Raw genomic sequence first — 22,914 nt, 5'->3', positions numbered from 1 at the left:
TTGTGTTCAAGTCACGTCTGCAAGTACTTTGTACTGTTTAGAAATGGGAAACTGAGATAGGGAAGTGATTTGCCAGTTGTACTGGAATTGGTTTTGCATGCATCACGGGCAGAGCCGATTCTATTGACCTTCATAAAGGTAAAGCATTTCATTAACTGTGAAATACTTTTGTACTAATATGAAATTCTTAAGCCGTAAGCCAAGAAGCAGGCAGGGGATTGGTCATATGCTTGTTACCATATTATTTTTTCTTTTTCAGTCAAAGAAACAAGCAATATGTTACTTGCAACCTTACTACCGTCACTGGCATGTTTCCACAGGCGTCATAGCTAGCTGTGAGATATTGCATGACCAGAAAGAAGAGAAAACGTGGCTCAGGAAATTTTGCAGGGGACGTGACATTGCCCCAGAGGATGATTTTGTGGGAAGACTGTCCATTAGGTAGAGAAACATGAGAATCCTGGAACTAGGCATAAGCAATTTGTTGAATAAGAGAGCAAAAGGAAAGTCTATTTTTAATCTTATTTTGGTTTCTCTGCTGGTGATTCCACACATGGTGTTACTTCTTAATATATCCAGGAGAAGGTTTCAAAGCTCTCCAGAATATCCCTCATTTTTCTTAAGAGATGCATACACAGAAGTCTGTCTAATAAAAAAGCAAAACCAGATGGGCAGGTTACTTAGTAAGATCAACACTTCTTGATCTGCAGGATCCCAGAGCATTTCCAAGACCTGGCTCTCTTGGCTGCAGATCTCTTGGTACCTGTGACAGTAGGACGCTTCTTGGAAGGTTTCTAGACCACCTTTACCTCCCCAGGCATGTTGTATGATGTCTCCTTTAGGACATATAGGACAGATAAAGGAAGCTCAGACACTCCCCCCATAAGAAACCATGGCTGAATTGCAGTGCAGCTAAGTGCACCTTGCTTGATACACATTCCAAAACATGGAAGTACAACCCAAGGGCATCCCTGTCTGCTTTCTTCTGCCTTCTACCCTTCCTCCCTGATGTGCACCTATTCAGTTGATACCCACTCTCAGAGAGCAGGGAAACAATGTGGAGCTGGGACAGTGTATCATCATGATAGTTACTGATACCAGAGTAGACAGAGTTATTTCCAGAATGATTAATACTATTAGCACATGCTGAAGCTTAAGGCGGAAGAGGAATGGATTTTGATGTAAAAAGTGAATAAATGAGACAACTGTCAGAACAATGACTGGTGAACCAAGTAAAGATTCTTAGTGTGTGAGAAGCAAAGCACTGCCTGCTGGCATGTTCTCACTGAAGCTGCTGGTAAAATTCCCCTTGCCCTTCAGGCTGGAGAAATAGTCCAGCAATAATGTGTGGCACAGAGGTAGCACAGCTAGCAGACCACCAAGGCTACTTCTGCAGCTAATTAGCCACACAGTAATTTAGTAGAGGCACAGCAATGGGATCAATCCAGTGTCTAAGGGACTGCCTTGCCTCACCAGGCCAAACCATGCGCCATTGCTACTGGAGCCTGTTTTGGGAGATCTTTGCACTGCTCTTTACTGTGCACACCTTGAGTGCTCACAAGAGTACCAGTCTGAAGGCTCTTGTTGTTGCTAAATAAAAGGCACATCTTAAAAGGGCCATCTGAGTTACACTATTTTCTCATTATCCCCACTACGGAGGTCTTAAGTGCCATAATTGAAAACCTGCTGTTCATCTTCTGAAGGTCATGTTTACCCTACCATAGGCAGCTCCCAGAAGGACAGTACTTTGCATAATTAGTTACATTGCAGGCAATGTTTAGCATTTTTCTGGTTTTCTTCTCCTGACACTTTCCTCACAGGAGAGCAGGCAAAAGAAAATCTAGTCATGGCAACATCCTCTTCCCTGGTTCCCTTTTTTAACCCAAATCATCAAGGCCAGTTGTTCTCCTAAGACTATTTCATTGCATGGGCAGTTTTTAATTTCTTTTTCTGAAAATCTGTTCCTCTCATTTGTACATGAGACACCTTGACAGTAGGTGTCTTGAATGGATTCACCAAAATCTGGTGGGTTTTGTTACTTCACATCTGTGTTTCCAGAGAGGTCATATGCTTGGGGAGTTTCTCTGGAGTAGCTAATTCAGCTTGAACTGATCCACATGATCCCCTTCTTCAGTCTTGCTTTATGGCCTCTAAGGAATGTAGCATTGGCTGCAAGGGAATTACTAGGTCTTGGCAAGACACGTTGAGATCCTCGCAAAGACTTGTTAGGGACCAAGACTTCAGCCTCTAACTATTTCCTCTGATAATGCAGAGTGCTCAGAGCAGTTTATTAGTCTTGAATCATCCATTTGACTTTGTTTGAGAGAAATTAATGTTCCCGACAAATCGGAAGGACTCTGCAAGAAAAGCTGGCTGCTGTTGCCTGCCTGCTAGCAGGCTTCAAAGCAGAAGCACAAAGTGTCAGATCCAATTGGAGAAATCAGTGGCTCAGGACATCTCAGTCAGATGAACACCCAGGAGGAAGACAGGTCCTGAATGATGGCAATACCTGCTGCACTGGGATTTGAAAGATTGTCCATCAGGACATCTGAAAACTTGGGCTCTCATATGTGGGAATGTAAATTTCACGTTTTCTCCTGAAGACTTGCCCATGTTCATATTTAAGAAAGACATCAAGACACTTGAACGTGTCCAGAGAAGGGCAACAAAACTGGGGAGAGGCCTTGAGCACAAGCCCTGTGAGGAGAGGCTGAGGGAGCTGGGATTGTTTAGCCTGGAGAAGAGGAGGCTCAGGGGAGACCTCATTGCCCTCTACAACTACCTGAAAGGTGGTTGTAGCCAGGAAGGGGTTGGTCTCTTCTCCCAGGCAACCAGCACCAGGACAAGAGGACACAGTCTCAAGCTGCGCCAGGGGAGGTTTAGGCTTGAGGTGAGGAGAAAGTTCTTCACCGAGAGAGTCATTCGTCATTGGAATGGGCTGCCCAGGGAGGTGGTGGAGTCACCATCCCTGGAGGTGTTCAAGAGGGGATTGGACGTGGCACTTGGTGCCATGGTCTAGTCATGAGGTCTGTGGTGACAGGTTGGACTCGATGATCCTCGAGGTCTCTTCCAACCTTAGCGATACCGTGACACTGTGATACTGTGATATGCAAAGTTCACAGCAGTGACAGGACTACAGACCCATTTTGTTACAGCTGTTTTAGGGTTTTTTAACACTTAGTGTTTGTTATATTTCCGTTAGCATCCAAAATGTCTGGTAAGCCTGGAAAGCATCAGAGCATGAGTATCATATCTGCAGCTGGATTTCTCTGATAGGAAGCTCGTTACACAGCAAGGAAAGTATTTTTGCTATCTCTTTTTGAATCACTGATAATAATATCACAAGTGAAGGGACCATATTGTTCACCCTTGAGAGGAGGAGGAACCACTCCCAGGGTCTCAGCACATTACTGCCCCAAGGTTTCTCTCACAAGGCAGAGAGGCAAGGTCTGGGATCCACATTTGTAAACCAAGAGCAGCTTTCACAGCATCAGTGCAAGTGACAGAGGCTGGATCATTAAACAAGTTCCTCTATGCCAGCTTCCCAAAGCACTCATATCACTGAGCTGAGCTTCAGAGCACAGCACAGAGGACCCTGTAAGGAAACCTGTGAGCTGGCTCTCAGTAGCCATCCCCAGCCTTGGCAACTGGATCGCTCAATCCAAGTAAGGGTATCATGCTCAGAAACTCCCAGCTGACTCACAACCCCCTTTTTTTGGCTGCATGCTGGCCTCTTTTCACCTCTGGTGTTAGAAAAGGAAGTAAAATTGCCAGTTCTCATTTCTACATTCAACAGCTTGGAGAAGACCCCCAGAAGCTGTAGAAAAATGGATTAGAACTGCAAGGTCTGGAGCTGGTTTCCTGCCCAAAAGCCAGGCAGATGCTGAATCTGTAGCTACAGTTTGGCTTGATAGAAGGCCAACTCCAACACCACCATGCTCATTTACTGAACATTTCTACATCATTTTCCCATCCAGCACCATCAATGCCTACACCGAAGACTGAAGCCCCTCCAGCATTCTGTGAAGCCCTGCCACAAATTTCAGTCTTGTCCAGTGCCATTTGCTGTCACTCAGTTCATGTTTTCAACACTGGGACCCGAACCAGGACTCCAGTTCAGCACATGTCCAATTCCAGCCTCTTTAGAGTTATGCATATCCTTAGTTAGGCACATGCTTGAATAAATCACTGCAGCCATACTCAAGCCTTTAGAAAAAGTATCCCAGCAGAAGGACAGAGAACCAGCTTGATCAGCCATACACAATGAGATGTGTTGGAGCCAGCTAATGGGTAATCCTGTGTGTACATACTACAAATACACAACATAACTCACTGCCCTGCTTGACAGGAGAGTGTTATTGCCTCTTGGGAAACAAGCATTCCTGATCAAAGACTATCCTCATAGAATAAATAATCAAACTAAACTAATGTTGTGCATATATATATATAGAGAGAGTTCACATGGGTTTGTATGATATGTTGCATATGCTAATGTTAGTCCATCTGAGGGGATAGGAACTGATGGGGAAGTTGTAACCACATGGAATGAACAGGAATTTTCCGGTGAACCTCAAGCATGGCAGACAGACTGTTCGCAGAGGTCGTAAAATACTTCAGCAGCCTACTAATTATACACTAGCCAAATCTTATTACAAACAAGTAATAAGTATAGGCACGTTTGTTGGGTTTTCTAATGACATTAATGTCTTTCTTGATGATTTGCAGAGCTACAGGGGACCAGAGACTCAATTTGTACTGATGTATCTCCCCTCTGGTGAAGCCTAGGAAACTCTGTTGATGTTTGATAGCTTTTTGTCATCTATCTTTAGACAATCCAAGGTCTGTTTTCTGTGCAGTAGTTTCAGCTGTTTCTTCTGCTGTGTAGCACTGGCTTACCCACATTCAGAGCTCTACTTAGATAGTGGATCTGTGTATTTTCTAGTATATAAGTGATGGTACGTAGAATTACACATTGCTGTGGTTAAAGGGAATTTGTGCTTTTATTCCTCCACAGTTTCCTTATCTCCCTTAGCAAAATGGCTGTGACACTGAAGTCTGCTGTGTAGATCCATTTATCTTTCCCCTGTGGTGTCCTAGAGAGTTCAGATACCCTGGTTAAAACCACTGACTGCAATTTAGGGTAAGTTTTCAGCAGAGAAAAATACAGACTTGAAGCTGATTAAAACACATCCTGAAGTATTACCAGGATTTGCCAGGCAAAGATAAGCAAAGGTTTTTCTCTTGCACATTACCCACATACCTCTGTGACTGATTTGTTTTGAGTTTCCAGTGTGTTTGCACAGACCTGATCAGCAGTCCCTCTGCCCTTCTGCGTTTCCTGTCTGAGAGCAAACCAAGACAGTCAGCAGAAGTAATCTCACATCCTTTAGTATGAAAACCACTGCATATAGTTTGTCCCGCCAGGGAAATCAGCGCTTCAAGTATGTGTGTAATCCACTGACTTCATAGGAATATCTCTAGATGGATTTTTCCAGCATGCTCTCAATGGCTGCAGTGACAGGACACTTGCTTGCCACGGGTGAGGGACATGTAGGTCAGCATAGGCACTGCTGGCCCATGCTGCTCTTTGGGGAGCCCTGCCACGCTGGGGCAGCAAGATCCTGCTCCCTGGCTTTCCATCCGGCCCTTCCTAGCATTACACATCCCTGGGAATACACTCAGAAACTACAGATGAGGTCATTCCCTAGAGTTTGCTGAGGTATTTGGGGCCCTGGACACTGAGAGGAGCTAAAATCTTACACTCTATGAATCGTTTTTAAAGGGGAAGTGGAACTCTTTGTAGTACACTAGCCGTTTGTTAATCTTGAATTGGTGAATCATTAACCTTTCTACAATTTGTTTATCTTTTTCGTTAGAGATTGCACTAACATACGTTCTTCGATCTTTTGTGCTTCAAAGGAGGCTTTGGCAGTAACAGTTACCTGTGCACAAATAATATTGCTGGTGCCTGTTAAGAAATCTGAGGCCGATTTGATCTCTGTGCTGTCCTTTAAAGTCATCCATCAAGTGATCACCCAGGCTCAGGGCAGTACTCGATATCAATACAGGCTGAGAGAGAGCAGCTCTGCAGAAAAGGACTTGGGGGAACCAGGGGGACAAGAAGCTGGACATGAGCCAACAATGCACACTTGGAGCTGAGAAGAAAAATGGCATTCTGGGCTGCATCAAAAGAAGCATAGCCAGCAGGTCAAGAGAGGGGATTTTGCCACTCTGCTCTGGTGAGACCTCACCTGGAGTACTGTGCCCAGCTCTGTGGCCCCCAACAAGAGCGACATGGACCTGCTGGAGCCGGTCCAGAGTAGGGCCACAAACACTGTCAGACAGCTCCTATGAAGACAGGCTCAAAGCATTGGGGCTGTTCATCCTGGAGAAGAGAAGGAGACCTTATAGTTCCTGGGAGACCTTATAGCTACATTTCAGTATCTGAAGAGAACCCACAGGAAAGCTGGGAAAAGACTGTTTAGGAGGGCTTGTAGTGACAGGACAAGGGGCAATGGTTTTAAACTGGAGCAGGGTAGATTTAGGTTGGACTTAAGGAAGAAGTTCTTTGCAATGAGAGTGGTAAAATACTGGAACAGAATGCCCAGGGATGTGGTTGAGGCTCTGTCCTTGGAGATATTCAAGATCAGACTTGATGTGGCCCTGGGCAGCCACTGGAGGTGGCTGGAGGTGTCCCTGCTGACTGCAGGGTTGTTGGGTCCCTTCCAACCCAATGCAATCTGTGAATCAAGTAGGAAAAGCAACAGTTTGCCCAAAAGGCCCTGAATTTCACCTGATGCTCTAAACTTCAATACTTTTGTCCAGGAAATTGTGTCATATGCTGCTCTCCAGAGGTAGAACAAGCACAGTGTGCAAAGATATGTCAACACTGAGGGTGGTGTGACTCTAGCAATGTCCCATATCCAAATTGTCTTGGGATAAAGAAGAAAGTGGACACTTAGCCCAGAGCCCAGGATAGGTACAGAAAGCTACTGAATCAACACTCACATCCCCCAGCCCATGACCTAATGTTCTCACACTTCCATGCTCTGCTCCCCCAGGCAATTGTACTATGCTTTCCACCAGGCATGGGTCCAGCGGCAGAACACCCCTGTCAGAGGTGACAGTTCAGCTTCAAGTCACAGTTAATGTGCTGACAGAAGCCCTACCTTCTTGTTCAACCAACATAAAACTTTTACCCAAGGTACTGAGCTGACAAACATGGGTTTCTTGATGCAAAAGGATGTGTTGTGCCCCAAAATGCATCATCAAAATAACAGACTAGAGATGTCTTTTAAAAAAATAGGCTCTGAACATGAGGTTTTACTTCCAAAAATAACTTGTATTTTGCTCATATTAGAAGAGCAGGATGTTCTTTCCTGTCCTGAAGGGATAGGGAGGAAATGAGAACTATGGGGTTCTTATATATGAGCTACTATTCTTCTGAACTAGTGCTGTGAATCTTGATTTTCTTTTTCCACAGCCTTAACATTTTAGTCCCCACAGACCTCATTTTGCTTCCGTTCATGCTGATGTTACCCTAGTGAAGCTCTCTTTGATTTCAAAGGAATTCCTCCATATTTACAAACTCTCCTATCCTGAGGCATTAGAAGGGAGGCAACCTACTGAGGACAGTAAATGCTGACTGTCTTAAATCTCTTTTCAGATGGAGGTAAAATCAGCTGAGAGACATGACTGGGGACAGAAAGCATCCTTTCCTGTCCTCTGTGTTCGAAGGAAAGAGACAGCATTTTGGAGGAAATGTGAATGTAATGGACTGTGCATTTGTGTCCCATTGTACTGAGATCTGACAGGAAACACTTGGGGTTTGATTCAGGAAAAAGTAAAGAGTATTCCTTTATAATACTCTCATAACCCTGCTTATTCTGCAGTACTTAACTGCATCCCTGCCTTTAATGTATATGTTCTCACAGTTCTCTCCAGAAGACCAGAAGGAAATCTGGCCACTGGGGAGTGGGGGAGGCATGGGAAGAGATTGTGCTGTAATTTCCAGCTGATGGTCGTCCTGAATGACAGCAAAAGGCCAGCAGCTCCCTCCCTTTTAAACCAGAGAGACTCTGGAACAGCTGCCATTACTGACTTCCACCATGGAAGGAGGTATTTGCAAACACCAAACTTTGGGTAATTTCTGAACAGCTTCTGCCAAGCTCATAAAAGCACTCTTCCACTATCAGCTCTTGCTGTAACACACAAATGGTTGCATCGAGGTCTTCTGCTGTGTACATGGAACCACAGGCTCCTCAGCAAGCACCAGGAAATGCCTTTGGCTAGTGGTTCACCCTGCAGCAGTGTGGAAAAGGTTCCAGCCCTCTTGCATTTAGAAAATTCTCTGAAGCTGGTCTTGTAGGACCAGTGCTGATCCCTGGAAATGCCTTTTATTGCTCCCAAGGGAGGCTGCCTCCCAGAGTGACTGGGGTCAGGGAGCTGTTACGGTCCTTTGTCCACAGGGAACATGAAGTACCACCTCTGATTGGTGTTTTGCTGCATGGCTCACAGAGCTGCAAAGATTGGAAAAGGAACCAAACCACCGCCCACATAACCCAGAAGAGGCAGATTGAGGACATAATGCCCTTGATTGGAAAAGGAGGCACCCAGGAAATCTTGTGGTGTATATGTATTTTTTTAACTGTAGCTAAGTAATTTGGCATGCACATCCCCTGAGCTACTTCCTAAACCACAGCTGCATGAGGAATTATCTAGATCTTAGCTGAAGTCACTTCTTTTTAAAAAAACCCCAACATGTAGGTCATTAAAGTGCTAATAAAAAATGGTGATGAATCTCTGAGCAGTGCTCTGATTATCTCTCTGTGGGGAATGAAGAACTCATTAACATGAGCTCCATGCCACTCCCTCCTCCTTTCTCAGAGTTTGGCATAAAGCAAGGAAACAAATGTTTGTGGTTTGGCCAAGTTTCTAATGAGTAGCTCAGCTAGGTCCACTGATTAGACACATGGCTTTATGTAGGGTGAAAAGGCTGCGGTACTATGTAAACTGGTAAGTATTTCTGCCAAACTGGGCCCTGAAAAAGGAAACTCTTAACCTGTTGTGTGGCTTTTTTGCAATCTATTTAGTGGACAGTGAGCAATGCTGTGAAGTCCAGAGGGAGTAACAGAGCCAGATGTATGTCTGAGGACCCACTGTCTAAAACTGCAATGCTGTGGTAGCTTACTAAGGGTTTAATTTCACCTGCTAAGTGCTTGGGGTTTTTTTTAATAATAAGCTATAGTCTGACCCCAAAAAAAACAGTCCTGGCTATTATCTGTCCTCCCTGCTCTAGATGTTACCTCTCCTACTCCACAAAATTATGTCTATGAAGCAGCCCCTAAGCACACGGAAGCCTGCAGGCAGACAGCCCAAGCAGAGATCTCCATTTGCCGCATCATCTGCAAGAGCTGCAGCACAGAGACCTGCCTAGCTAGAACTGGCCAAAGCCAATGACTCTCCAGCAGCACCTGGCAGTTGTTTCAAAGGAGGAAACAAAACCTCCAGAACTAATGGGAGAAGTCTTCCTCATGCGGAAATGTTTCTTCTTGATCCTGCTTGAGCCTGAATCATGAGAATTTGTCATCCTCATAATCTTCCTAGGACTCAAGTAAAACTCATCCACATGCCCAGGAGAAGAAAACTCACCCTAAAATAAACACAAAAGGCATCTTTACATGCCTGAAAGCATTCTGCTGGGATAAGCAACCGCTGCCTCTGAAATTCAAATTTCAAGGTGTATGATCAATGTCACGCAGAACCCTACCTCTCAAATCAAGCTCCTGAGACATCAAGTCTGTCCCCTGCTGTCCTAGGCAATACATTGTATAATGACTTTAATAAACTCAATCTCAAAAGCAGTAAGATTTTTCCATTCCCAATTCCCCTTTCCCCACCCCCCGGAAATGGTAGAATTTGACTGTTCTAATGGTTAGCAACCATTAGATAATTTCCATCTTAATCTTGTTCATTCCCAATTGTTCTTGTGCCAGCACCATCTCTAGCTAAGCTGTTGTCTGGACCAGAGCACAGACATCCTGATCCACCAGTTTCACATCCTGATTAACCAATTTCATTGCCGTATCACCCTCACTTTCAAAATCACACCTAAAGTTTGTCATTTCTTGGCCTTTGCAGGTCAAAAGTTTATCAAAGCATGATGCAGCTGTATTTTTTTTTTTTTTAAGGAAATAAAAAAGAGGGGATGAACATGGAAGGAAGAGCCTTAGTAATTTCATGATTGCTGTACTGAATAAATATGCAAATTGGAGAAAACAAATTGCTTCAATCTTCATAGTGTATGCTGCATGTAAATACATATTCTTCCTCTGCCCAAGGTAAGTTTTCATTTCCTACAACCACTAGATAGTTAAACGTCTTGTATTTTAACATCTAAATAACAGATGCTGGTACCACTTCATTCCAATATTAGTGGCCAGTATCTACAGCTTCCTGCAGTGCTGGTCTGGTCAGGTGAAGCCATCTCAGCGCTGGGTATAAATTTGCAAACTTAAAACATGTTCTGCATCCTTTTCCTGTCCAAATCAAATACCCCATGGCTGGATACTTTGGTGCCTCAAGCACTTTTTTCTCCAAGTACGTCTCCAGCTCTTGAGGGAGCGTCCTGTGAGGGATGTGCAGCTCCTGTACTGGTGCGATGGCAGCAGACAGCAGGGCTGGAGCCTCTTCGGTGACTTCATCAGAAGAGGGCCTCAGGCCGGTTGTGTCTTCACCCTGCCCTTGCTCCCTCCCTGCTCATTTCCCTCTGATCGCAGTTCTTGAGGAGCTCCTTAAAAGTAAGTATGCAGAACTGAAAGGTTTTGTCCCCAAACCTACCCGAAGTTAGTTGTAAGCAATATTGCTGATTTCAAAGGGAACTATTAAGCCTTTCAAGCATATCTTCTGAGTTTTAAAAATAATTAAAAATATAATTAAAATGCAGACGGTTTTGCATATAAAGAACAACTAGCACCAGTGCCTCTGTAACTTCAAATGGCTGGTCAGAGCCAGTAAACAAATCACTCCTAAAACCAAGAAACCAGTATCTTTGGGTGGGGAACCAAGACAGAGATGATTTCAGCTGTGGAGCAGAACAATTACACGAAGCCAAAAGAAAGGAAGAAAGGGCAGGTTTTGATAAAAAGACATTTGCATTTTGTGCAGCTTTTTTTAGCCAGGGCTACTTTCTCCCCGCAGATGCAAGATTTTTCTCCTCAGCAGCCATCTGGAGCAGCCTTCTGCTGCCTTTCAGCAGAAAAGACTGTTTAGATCAAGATTTTGTTTCAAAACAGTGTTTGGTTTTTTTTTTTTTTACTTCTTTCGGTTTTCAGTTTCGTGTTTATTCATTGTTCACACGTACACCTCATTTTATTCCACCACCACCACCTCAGGTCTGCACCGTGCATTGCAGAATCCATCTCCTGAAGCCAGACCCCGCTTGCCCATGGCACTTCAGACATAAAGGCTCCCCGGAGGATGCTTACGCCGGGGACGAGCGGGGTTGCACGCCCCACACTGCAGGTACAACCGCGGCCGAGACGCGGGGAGTTGGGCCGGGGACAACAATGGAGGGCAACCACCCCTCGGCCAAGTTTGAAGTAGGGGGAGGGTGAAGAGGGCCGTCGCCGCTCCACTCTCGCCCTTCCCCGGCTTCAAACTTGGCCGAGGGGCGACGGGGGAAGGGCCAGGGGCTAGCCGCCGCTCGCTGCCAGATAGTGAGCCAAAGCGGGCGGGCGGGCGCGGGGGGCGGAGCCCAGGTGTCCCTTCCTGCCATATAGTGCGCCGCCCCTTTCCCCGCCCGCCCGCCGCGGTGGTGCTGGGGCTCCCGCCGCTGGCGAGGAGGGATGGACTGAGGCACAAAGGCGCGGGCCCGCCGAGGTAACGCTCCCGCGGTGTGGGGAGAGGAGCGGGCGGGGGGAATCTTCTCCTTTCTCGCCGCGCGCGGGCGGTAGCGGCGGTTGCAGCGCTGCGGCCGCTGTTGGGGAAGGGGCGTCTGGAGGCCTGGCGCGCGCCCCCCGTTCCCTCCGCCGCTTCACGACAGCGAGGCTGGCGCGGGGCCGCGGCTGGAGGCGGGTGGAGGCGGTGGCGGGGGACTGCGGCCGCCGTGGGGCGGAGGGGGAACTTCTCGGCGGGTGTACGCCAGCCCTTGGCCGGGGGAGATGCTGCAGTGCCGGCGCTCTGCCTCCGCGCCGAGCTGGAAAGGACACGGCTTTAAATAACGTGCCTCTGCTCGGCAGCTCTGCGAATCAAATAAAACCTCGAAAGTAATTATTGTAATTGCAGACTGCCCTTGCTCCACCGCAAGGCTGCCGGCTCCCTGTGAGTCTTCCAAAAAAACTTCCTAAAATCAGTGTTCTTTAGGCTGCTTTCTATGTTTGATCGCGCCCGACTTCACCTTTGCCGTGTAGGGTGGTGCGAGGAACGCGATGCCCAAGTGCGAGCGCAGGAATTCTGATCACGGCACTGCGTACCTGCTGGCGTGACCAGCATCTGCCCTGCTCGCACAGCTCCGGCTTTGCTCAACAGCTGGGAATTGTGTTCCTTGTGCGTTTGTAACGGCGAGGACAAAACTGAAGATCGCTGTCTTGAACTTTAGGCTCCAGAAATGAGGATCTCTGTCGGCCTCTTGGGAGTTTGTTCTTCAGTTTGGGTCTCCCCCACAAGACTCTGTTTGTCTCGTGTGAAAAAGCTTGTTTAGGAATTCAGAGCAGATTTATTAGTTGATGTTCATCCCAGACTTGGGGGCAGGCAGGATCTGCATGACTAAATGAATGTGATTTTTAGCAGGGAAGCCTTGGGCTGCCTCTCTGGGGAGGGGGGCTGCAGCGCATACCTCACAAGCTGTAGCTGCTGCAGCTGGTCATAGAGGTGGGTTACTTCAGTTTCTGTCTCCTCAGCATTGTTATGGTACAGAGAAACTGGGCTTGAATTTACTGACTGATTTTGTTTTTCATCTGCAAGTCCTGGGCTCACGTCTAGAAGGTAGCAATATGATACCAAGCAGAGGTATAATGTGTAGGATGATGATTTAACTGTGCGATGCCACTGTGTGGAGGAGTTAAGTTTTAAGACAAATAGATAAAATCAATGGCAATGAATACCTGGCCAAAAAATAACTTGCCATGGGTTATAAAACATGCATGTATGAAATTGCAGAATTGCTCATTGTGTGGGAGAAGTAAAATAAGCTTTGGTGCTAAAGGAATGAAGGTGATAAATGTGACCTCAGCCTTTGAAAAAAAGGGCTTTGGTGCACATGAGGCAGCTTCAAGCTGTCTCATCTGCCTTCTGGTCTAGATGCTGCTGGTAACTGGAATAAAGCACTGTGTGGCAAATGCATGGCCGTTGTGTCATCTGGGAAGGGATGGTGGTGGCTTTGGGAGAGGGACAGTGTGAGCTGGGGCAGTTAGTGTGCTGCTGATTTGGCAGTGGATCTGCAGTGAAGAGCTCCCTTTCACCTGTCTGCCAGGATTTGCCAACAGGTCTTTTCTGTTGGGGAGTTCTCTGGTCTGCACACCCCATTCTGTAAGTGGCCTGTTTGGAAGCACCATGTGAGCTCCTCATTTGAGTCTTCTTGGTGGCACTCAGTGCTTACAGGGTGAGGTGGTGTGAACTCTGGGAATGCTGTGGGCTCTTTGTCAGCCAGTTTCCTCAATGCCTCTCTGAGTAAGGAGTGTGTGTCAATGAAACAAAGTGATAGTTGTGTGAGTAATAGTGGATACCAGTTTTAACTTCACACATTTCTCACTTTTCATAATGCTGACATTATTTATCAGAAGACAGTGTGTTGTACTTTTGCTGGGAGAACATGAAGCACTAAGCACAGAAGGAGGAGTGGGCTATTTAGGGGCTGTTTAATGACTGAGGTTAGTGCATGATGATAATGATTAAGCACGTCCTTAATTCTTGACCAATAGATGGAGTGCTGCTACACTTTAGGATATCTGGGGATTTAATGGTCTCTTGGTTAAATCAGTCATTATCCTTGACTCTTGCCTGAGGATTGAGGCAGCTGACATTTTAAAGGAAATGATGGTTTTAGGGTGGTGCAGTTAGGCTGTCGCATATAGTGATCGTCTAACCCAAAGAGGGCATCCGGGTGGTGCCTTTCATGCCAGAGATTTTGCATTGCTTGTAGAGTGGGTGGACCTGGGCGATTTGGGTGAGTGGGGATGTTTCACTGTCAGTCTGCGAGGTGTACTGCAGCTCTGCTGTCCACCCTTTGCTGGTATGAAACGAGCCTGCTTGTTCGCCAGGGCTGGATGAACTGAGCTGGGTTCAGCCTAACTGTGCTGGAACTGTCCCTGTTGCATGTGATGTTAGAGGTGACATTGCATGCAGGGCTGCCTGCTTTTGTTCAGCTCAACTTGTTACAGGCCAAATGACCTGGGGTAAGACACTGTTTGTTCTGAAAATCATCAGAAATTAGTATGTAAGGGACAAATTATGTCTTTTTTTTTACAACAAGCCAACTGTAGTTTGTTTCATTTTGTGAGCAGAATGTTTTACAGAGCAAAACCTGAAATTAATGAAGAGAGAAGGCTGCTGGGTTTTTTCCCCTTATTAAAATCATTGCTGCTAGCTAAAACTGCAACAAATGTGCTTGCCCTGCAGTGGATGGTGTTGGAAGGGGGGGAAAAAAGCTTAATTTAGGATAGTAAGTTGCTTTGAGCTGGTGTATGAAAATGCCTTTGCTAGCTTCTTTTGCAGTGGGTAAAAAATGTTGTTTCTTTAAAAAAATGAGCTGTAACTTTAGCAGTCATAGTGACCTCTGGTTATTATTTCCCTTATTCTAAGTCACTTTTGCATGTTCATGGTGCTGCTGTTTCAAACTGAGTCGGCCATTGTTTTGGTATTGATTTAGAAGCATGCAATCCATATTATTTAATAACACTGTTTCCCATTACATCACAGGCTTTTCTTCAAGCTGTGTTTTGGAATGCTAGTTGTTGTTTGAGGGGTGGTGGTATGGCTTCTGGTAGGGTTCTTGGGGGGGATAGTTGTTCTTTGTGTAGCATTTTTTTGGCAGATGAGGGGGAATAAAAGCTGCTTGACCCTTAGGCAACAAGCAGTAACTTACTCATTGTGTATTAATGTTGGATCTGTTTGCCACAGAGTCTACTCTGCTTCTTATATTAACTTTGAGTCACTTGGCATATGGAGAGACACTTCTGATTCTTTTTTATTTTGTATTCAAGATAACCTAATTCATCATAAATGAGATTTGAGCTATTTCTTTTAAAGATATCCAAGCAAGTGTACGTCTGTTTTATGGATAACTTGCAGTCTGCATTATTAGTTAAGACAAAACAATTTTCATTGGGTTAGATAAGAAAATATCTTCTGGCATGCTCTTAATCTAGGCTGCTGGGGGACTGTCTCTTTGAAATCCTCAAACTGAAATATGTTTACTATGGAAAAAAGTTGACATTTTCTTCAAATTCTTTGAACAGTTAGTGAAAGAAAGCTTGAGAGCTTCAAACCTCAGTGTGGGGATGGTGGCTCCTGGTTGGTTGTTTTGTGGTGTTGGTTATTTTTTTCCAACCTGTATCTTTGTTGTTTGATAGATATGGTTTGGGTATCTGTTCAGTTAGGACTCCAGGAGCATATTAAATATGGTATGTGTCTTATGGTTGTAATGTCAATTCTGCTTGACAAGGATGCAGTCAGCTGTTGAAAAGCGCTAATCAGGGAAATATAATAACCTTGTTCTTTGTTTCAGTCCCTTAAACTGTTCTGGTCCTGCCTAAGAAAAAAAACTTTTCTTGCCTTGTATCCTTCAATGTGTTAAAATCTTAGTGACATCAAAGCATCAGGTAGCTTTTTTGTGAATCAGCAGGTTGAGGTGAAGATCAGTGAATTGCCAACTGGTGTAAAAGCTCCAGTTTGCTTTGAATCTTTTCACATTGTTTTCTTGACCTGCAGCAGCTAACAGCTGGCAAATCCCTTTTCCCTTCTGCAGTCAGAACCTACTGCAGATACTTTTCCAGCTGAAGTATGTGGCAGCCTGAAATACCATATTTGATGGCAGCTTACTGATGGTCTTACTGTTGCTGTGATGCCCTGCATGAGTACCTAGAACAGTGTTAGTGTTAATGGCAGCTGGCACTGCAGAGGACAGATGAACTGTCTGCTCTGTTGGCCACAGAATTGCTGTGGAAATCTGTGCTTATTGTCCTCAACTATACCTGTAGCAATTGGTCTCTCTTTTTTTTAATGTTACATGTATTTATTACATGTGGGTTTGTGTTGGGTTTTTTCTCTCTTTTTAGGAAGCAAGCATTCCTATGCATATCATCTATAGCTATCATACTAAGTACAACAGTTTAGAAGACGGTTGGATCCACATCATGCATTTGTGGATGTTCAGTACATGTCCATTCTGGAAGTGGGGTGGTTACCACCCAACCAAGTTTTCCTGTGCATGTCTTTCAGATGATGAACAGAGTGCAAAACAGAAGAGATTACTAGATAAAGCATGTTTTACTTGTAATACAAAGCAAGAAAGGAAGAATATTAACTAGAAATTGTGTCCCACACAACTTCCTCTAACCCCCAAATGTGGACTGGCTTTTGATGAGATGCCTCTTTTTTGGCAGCTCTAGAAGTCTTGACAGAATGCAGTGGAAATGATTTAGTACTGACGTTGTCTGTGAGAGTCAAATGCTTTCTAGATCAATGAGAATTGTGAGTTGGCTAGGTTCAGAAAGACTGCTGATATTAACATAGTTTCACATAATCCAGTATCCCAGTACTTCCTTAGCAACTTCTATGACGTTTCAGTCTTCATGGATTTATATACAAAACCCTCTGCATTTATAAAAAGCATTGGTAAGGCCTTAAAGTCAAGTATTTGAAAGCTGGGTAGTGCTTTCCAAAGGAAAGGTCCTTGATTTAAAAATTAAACAATAGCATCAGAAAGTATACTTATGAACCCTTGTCAGGAAGAGTGGAAGTGTTTTTGGCTTGGATGATTCAGATCTAGCAGACACCTCAGCTTAACACATGAAAAATTAGGTGAGACTGAAAATAGGATTTGGGGGCGGAAACAGCAGACAATACAAGGCAGTGTATCCAGCTCTGCCTAAAACCAAATACAATGACACAGAAGAAGTGACCTCACAAGTACCTCTGTATTTTCCTGACTTAGATACGCAACTGTTTTTAAGTGTGCTAATGAACTACGTAGCAATTCCTCTCCAGGATCCTGATCCGTGCTAAAGGAGGAATAAACCACAATGTAAGCCAGCCCTCTTTTAATGTAGCAATGACTGCTATGTGCCTGGCTACCTACTGTGTGTCCTAAACCACCAAAACCAAGCCAAAAAAATCTTCATTCATGGAAGAGGCAAACTTTATTTGGTGGCTGCGCAGTCTGGTAGCCTGTCCAGCGAGAGTATGGTTTGGTTTTCTTCAGCTGTGTTATCTCCAATTTCTATGATGGTGCTGAAGTTGAGGGTGCAAGAAGCTGTGTACGAGTAGCTGGCACTCCCATGTTAACCAGTTACAACATTATCCCCTCTGTAGTATTGCTGCTATAACAGAAGAATAACTAGTTGAACTGGTATGACAAAATTGATAGTGCCCACAACAAGCCCATCACCCTGTTTCAGATCTTGGTCGTGTATGAAGCATAGTATGACATATCCAGTTAATTAGTTATTGTCTTTGTAACGTTCACAGATAATTTGTACAATTTCTGGCTTTCAGTGGCAGCTGTCTTTAAATGCCTGTTTGTCTAAAAGCATATGCAAAGGCAAAACTACTCTGGTGCCGCAAGTATCTTCTCCTTTTTTACCCAGCTGTCAGGATAGCAAGCAGATGATGTTCATGGTCTTTAATTCATTTACTAATTGGAAGCTGTTGTCTCTTAGGACAAACTGTATTTTCACACCAAAGGTTGTGTAATTTTTCTTACTCCTAGAATTACTGAGGTTGTGAAAGAATCTGTGGGTATATGCTAATTTCTTTACAGTCTTCCATTCCCGTCCATCAGCATAATACTGAATACAAATTGGGTTTGTTACTGACGTGCTGATTGCTATGGATTGACTATCCAGAGCTGTTTGTCTTTGACACGTAGCTGACTTGGCATTCAAAGGACACATGCATGTTCTGTGTTAAATGGCTTAAGGACTGGAGTGACACAGTTGGAGAGCTTGGCAGATACCTCTGCACGTGCATGATTTGGAACAAAACCCCACCTCTCCCAAGACAAAGTGTCCAAAGTAGATTACTCATTCAAATTTAAATGTTCATAAATGTTTTTATTGCAGTGCTTTAATTCTTAGCAGCTGAGGAAGGAAAATGAAGTTGTGATACATGCTTTAATAATAGTTAGTACAGTGTTTTGTAAAGCAAAGCACGCCTGTAACCATCCAGTTTCTTTAAATATTTGGCTTGTTCCTTGTCAATCTGATCAAAATCATGGGTCTGGTATTGAGTGAAAAAGAAATGTGCAGGGGAACTTGCAAATACATGGAAATCTGTAAGGTTTTAAGAGAAATAGCCCAAACCCAGAAACCAAATCTAGTGTTCTGGCAGGCAGGTTCCCACCTCCTTTTTCAACTCTGTTTTGAACTGTGCTTAAATAGTTTTGTAGCATGCAAAGAGATTGAATACATCTGTGTGGTGCTAGCATGAGTGAGGCTGCACTCAAAACCAGATCAGTTTAAAAAAAATCTTGAAATGAGTCCAGGTAACTTCCTAGTTACAACATATCAAGTAACATAAGGCATGTGAACTCGAGACAAGTCAGTTTAACTGTATAAAATGTTTAAGCTGTAAAACATCAGGAGGGTTTTTTAATAGGTGCCTGGGTAATTTGGCCTTAGGTGGCAGAGAGGCAATGTGGGTTCCCTTTTAACATCATATTTTCCTGTGGGGCAAGCACTTGGGGAAAACCCTGAAATATTACTTCCTCTTTAAATGGCTATTGCATACATGTTACGTTCTGTGTGTGTTTGTTTAAGCTTGGATGTTTTTTAAACAGCCATGTCCCTAATTTTACGTGCCCTAATACAGCTCCTGGTTGAGGACTCGATTTCAAAGACTGCTTAGTTCTTCTTAAGCACTGCACCATTTTCAGCAGAAAATGCTCTGTGGTGGTTTGTTTGTTTGTTTTCTGTTCTTTGTCAGTAAACATTTCATTGTGTGTCAGTGCTTCTAATCAAATCAAGTTATTCTTGCTGCATTGCCAGGTAGGATCCTGTGTCTGAAAGTCTCCCAGTTGCCTGGATCAAGACGCTATCTCAGTGGACCCAAAGTAGCCAATGGAGACCATTAAGTACAGCAGGATGTCTTCTATACTAAATGTCTTCCAGCCAGGGTGTTCAACATTTAAGTCCTATGTGTTGTGAAATTTGCATGGATGTGAAGATTCCCAAATCTCTTTTCAGCTGGCAAACACATATGACCATAACTCAGAGCAAAAGGGAGGAAGTGCTCTCAGTGGAGATGCAGGAGGTGGAAGTGCTTTGCACTGTAGGAAAGGTGAGCAGAAGCCCAGATGCACCCAATGGTTCAAGTGCCAGCAGCTTGGACTGCCCAGTTTTTTTTGTATAGACTGCCTAGCCCATATGTGTCTGCAGAGCAATGTGTATATGGGCTGCCCTTTTCAAGAATCTCAGTTGCTATATGGCACATGTCTCTAAGCTTGGGTCTGTGAACTGTCTCACAGGAGCCCACAAGGCTCAACAGAGCATAGTGGATCTTGTCCTAGAAGATCCTGTCTCTCTGCTGGAAGAATTGTGTTTGCCTGTTGAAAAGGGTTGAAATACTCTCCTTTTAAGAGGAAGAAATAGTAGTTACTTTTAAAAATCAGATGTGCTGCTTCCTTTCCTATTAGTATTGGCTAGTGTGTTGCATAAGACTCTGTTGACCAAAAAGAATTAGCTAGAGGTGGCAGTAAGAATAACAATGTTGTATTTATAGCCTGGGTTAGTCTTTAACAAGAAAAAAAGAGCTTGAGGTATAGCATGTAACACTAGTGTCTGGCTACTATCAGACATGCCACAAACCTATAGTAACAGGTATTGTGTGCAGAGCATTTATCTTTGTAGCAGAAACCTGATGTTGTTGCTACTCCCAGGGGGTAAGTTGAATTACATTATTACCGAGGCTGAACTAACAGAGCTTTGCTTATAGTATGCATACAGACAAGAGGGTTCTTCAGAGAGGTGACCTTTGGTGTATTTTGGTTTCAGATTTCACAGGGACCTATTTCAAAGTTTTTTAGCTTCAGCCCACACCCTGCTGGCAGTCAGCTATAAAACTCTCTTTGAAGGAAGTTTTGTGGTTGTTGTCCTTTTTTAAAAAAACAAAACAAAAAAGCCAGTCCATTATTACTTTAATAGAGTTAGATAAAGCTTTCCTCTTTGTTTGCCCCTCCTGTAATATAGAGTGCTGCCACTGTTACTTGTTCTTTATAACTGATAATTCAAAGATGAAATTAAAGCTACAGAATTACTAGTTACAAGGTAAAAATGCATACTGTTAAGTAGTTCCTTTTTATGGCTCTTCAGTTTATTGGTTAACTTGAAGAATGTGTACCAGCATATATTTGTGTTGGGGAAACTATCATGGTTGTCATGAAATAATGTTGTGTACTCCCTCCAAGGTTATTCCACCACTCTCCAAACTTTTTTCATCTCTCTCTAAAACCAATTTAAAGAAACAAATTAAAGCCCTGTAATCCTATTTAAGAACCCAGTCGAATAAAGTCTGCATGTCACCATTTCAGTGAATTTAATCACCTCTTTAATACAGTCGGCCTTCTCTAGGACCCTGATTTCCACCTGATTGAAATATTTGAGTTGTATGTTGCAACCAAGCTAAAGGCAATATCCTGCCTTTTCCTCCTGGCCATGTTGTCCTGCTGCATCGTCTCTTGTGTAAGCTCTTGCTGCTCACTGAACTTATGCAATTGACTCTGAATTGCAGCAAAATACATCCTCTCATCCCCCTTCCCCCTCTGTACATTAACTCTTTAATAAGTTGAATTAGCTCAAGAAGGTTCAGTGAGCACTGAAGTGTGAGTTGCTGAAGGCAGCAGTGAGAACCTGTGGGTGACAGAGGAAAGATGGGGAAACTGTCAGCTCTGAGCTTCAGGTTGATTCCATCCCCTTAATTCCTCAGTCATGATAGCTCTGCAGTGTTCCACCTGCAGAACTGGGCAGCAAAGTAAAAATACTAATGGAATGTGTGAGTTGAGCCTTCTGCAAGAAGACCTGTTTGTAGAAACAAAGGAATGAAAAAGCCTTTTTTCTAGGCTTTGAGATACGATGTGGCAGCTGCTAGGTTAGGAAGCTTCCCCATACTCTCCCAATGCCCTGTCTGAGGACAGGCAGTGATGTTTAAAGGGAGACTCTTTGGGATAAATGTGATGTTTTAGAGAAACTACACAAACTTCAAATATTCTAAATAAAATAATGTTAATGTGCTGGTCTGAGCTACTCTTGGGCTTTTATGATATGCACCCATATCCCAGCTCTAATGTTGCCAGTGAGTGGTGGCTCTGGGTGGTGAGGAGGTGTTGGATGCTTGGGCTTGCTTTCTGCTTCCTCATGTCCAGAGTCTGTAGCGTACGTGCACATTGCAAGATGCAGGACTAAATTTTCTGTTGTCAAATAAAAAGGTTTTCACTGTTGAATGGCATGTACCATTGCTGCTCTTATTTTCTTGGCTCTGTTTCATAGTTGAGTATAAGAAATGGGGGCTAAACCTGGGAAAACTTCATTGCGTCAGGTAGATTAGTGCCTACAGGTTCAGGAACAGAAAGAACAAATTACTGCTTTGGTGAAAGGAAAGTATGAGGTTGCACTTGGTTCTAATAATGAACAAGATAACTTTGTGTAAAAATAAGATTTACATTGGATACAAAAGTGTTCAGCATAGCTGAGCTTGCCTCCCAAAAACATTGTGTAACTGTAACTAGAAGTCTTTTTACATGCCTTCGAAAATGATACTGCCTTTCTTCTTCTATCCAGGTTTTCAGCAGTTAAATGATGTGTAGGAAAACTTAGTGTTGCTACCAACAAACTTGGCAGAAGAGTTGTTTTAGAAGTGTAATGCTGAGTTTCCAACAGCAGAAAGCTGTTCGCTGCTTAAGTTGACTGAAATTGTTCCAGTTAGTCTCTGTGCAGGTGGCGAATGATACAAATTCACAGCATGAATAGCTGTCCTGCAGACAGCACTTTATGCTCCTCGGTGCTGGGTTGCCCTAGCTTTTTCCTGGACCTTTTTTCCCCTCTCTTTCCTAGTTGTAATAAAGTGTCATCTTCAAAAGTGGGTGTTTTCTGTGTTTGATGTGATATGTAGGCTTCAGTGTAGATACTTAAGGAGTCTTATCAAAGTAATACTGGCTCAGTCAGAGTAAAGATGCTTTAGTTAAATAGAGTATGACTGTGTTTAAAAATAACAGCTCTGGCTGTGTCAGCTTGTTGGACGACCTGATACTGACTTGAATAGAAAGAGCTTCTGAAAATTACTTTGCCTGTTGCACATATCACCCCTGGTGTGAACTTGTTTTCTGTTGGCAGCATTTTGATGTTAAGAAAACCAAAACAGAGCCCCTAAAAGTTAAATGTGATGAGCCAAATGGGTTGAGAGAGCTGGTTGTTGTGCTGAGCACCTTTTGAATGTATGAACAGGAGTGGCAGCACTTCTGCTTTTGTTCAGACCACTAGGACAGTGTTGGGTGCAATCACTGTCCTCGTGTAAGATGAGTAGTTTGGGGTTATCAAATACCTGATTTCTGTAGGGGGAGGAAAGTGGTGTGTACACTCCAGCAGCCCTGGCTCTGTGTGACTGCCGTGAAGGCTGTTGCCTTCTCATGATGGTAAAGCACAGGAAGGAGCTCAGTAGTAATTCCTATGCATTTGTCTTGTCTCACTTCAGTCTTGATTTGGCCCT

At 44.0% G+C, this 22,914-nt stretch overlaps 1 protein-coding gene across 5 annotated transcripts in view; it reads left to right on the top strand.

Annotated features, from left to right (window-relative positions):
- The first annotated feature begins 11,419 nt into the window (after positions 1 to 11,419).
- Positions 11,420 to 22,914, top strand: part of ADD3 (adducin 3) — a 111,069-nt gene continuing 99,574 nt past the window's right edge. For 2 of the 5 annotated variants that reach the window (XM_068139408.1, XM_068139401.1), the window contains exon 1: positions 11,794 to 11,880. The gene's annotated coding sequence lies outside the window, so the exon portion shown is untranslated. Of the gene's footprint in view, positions 11,524 to 11,793; positions 11,881 to 22,914 lie in introns of those variants that run through there. The other 3 variants (XM_068139403.1, XM_068139404.1, XM_068139405.1) reach the window with 3 other exon arrangements.

This window comes from Melanerpes formicivorus, unplaced genomic scaffold (assembly GCF_026170545.1).
Source record: "Melanerpes formicivorus ecotype bairdi unplaced genomic scaffold, bMelFor1.0.p_v2 SCAF_6, whole genome shotgun sequence".
NCBI classification, from domain to species: Eukaryota; Metazoa; Chordata; class Aves; order Piciformes; family Picidae; genus Melanerpes; species Melanerpes formicivorus.
This window is presented reverse-complemented; position numbering and strand designations above follow the sequence as displayed.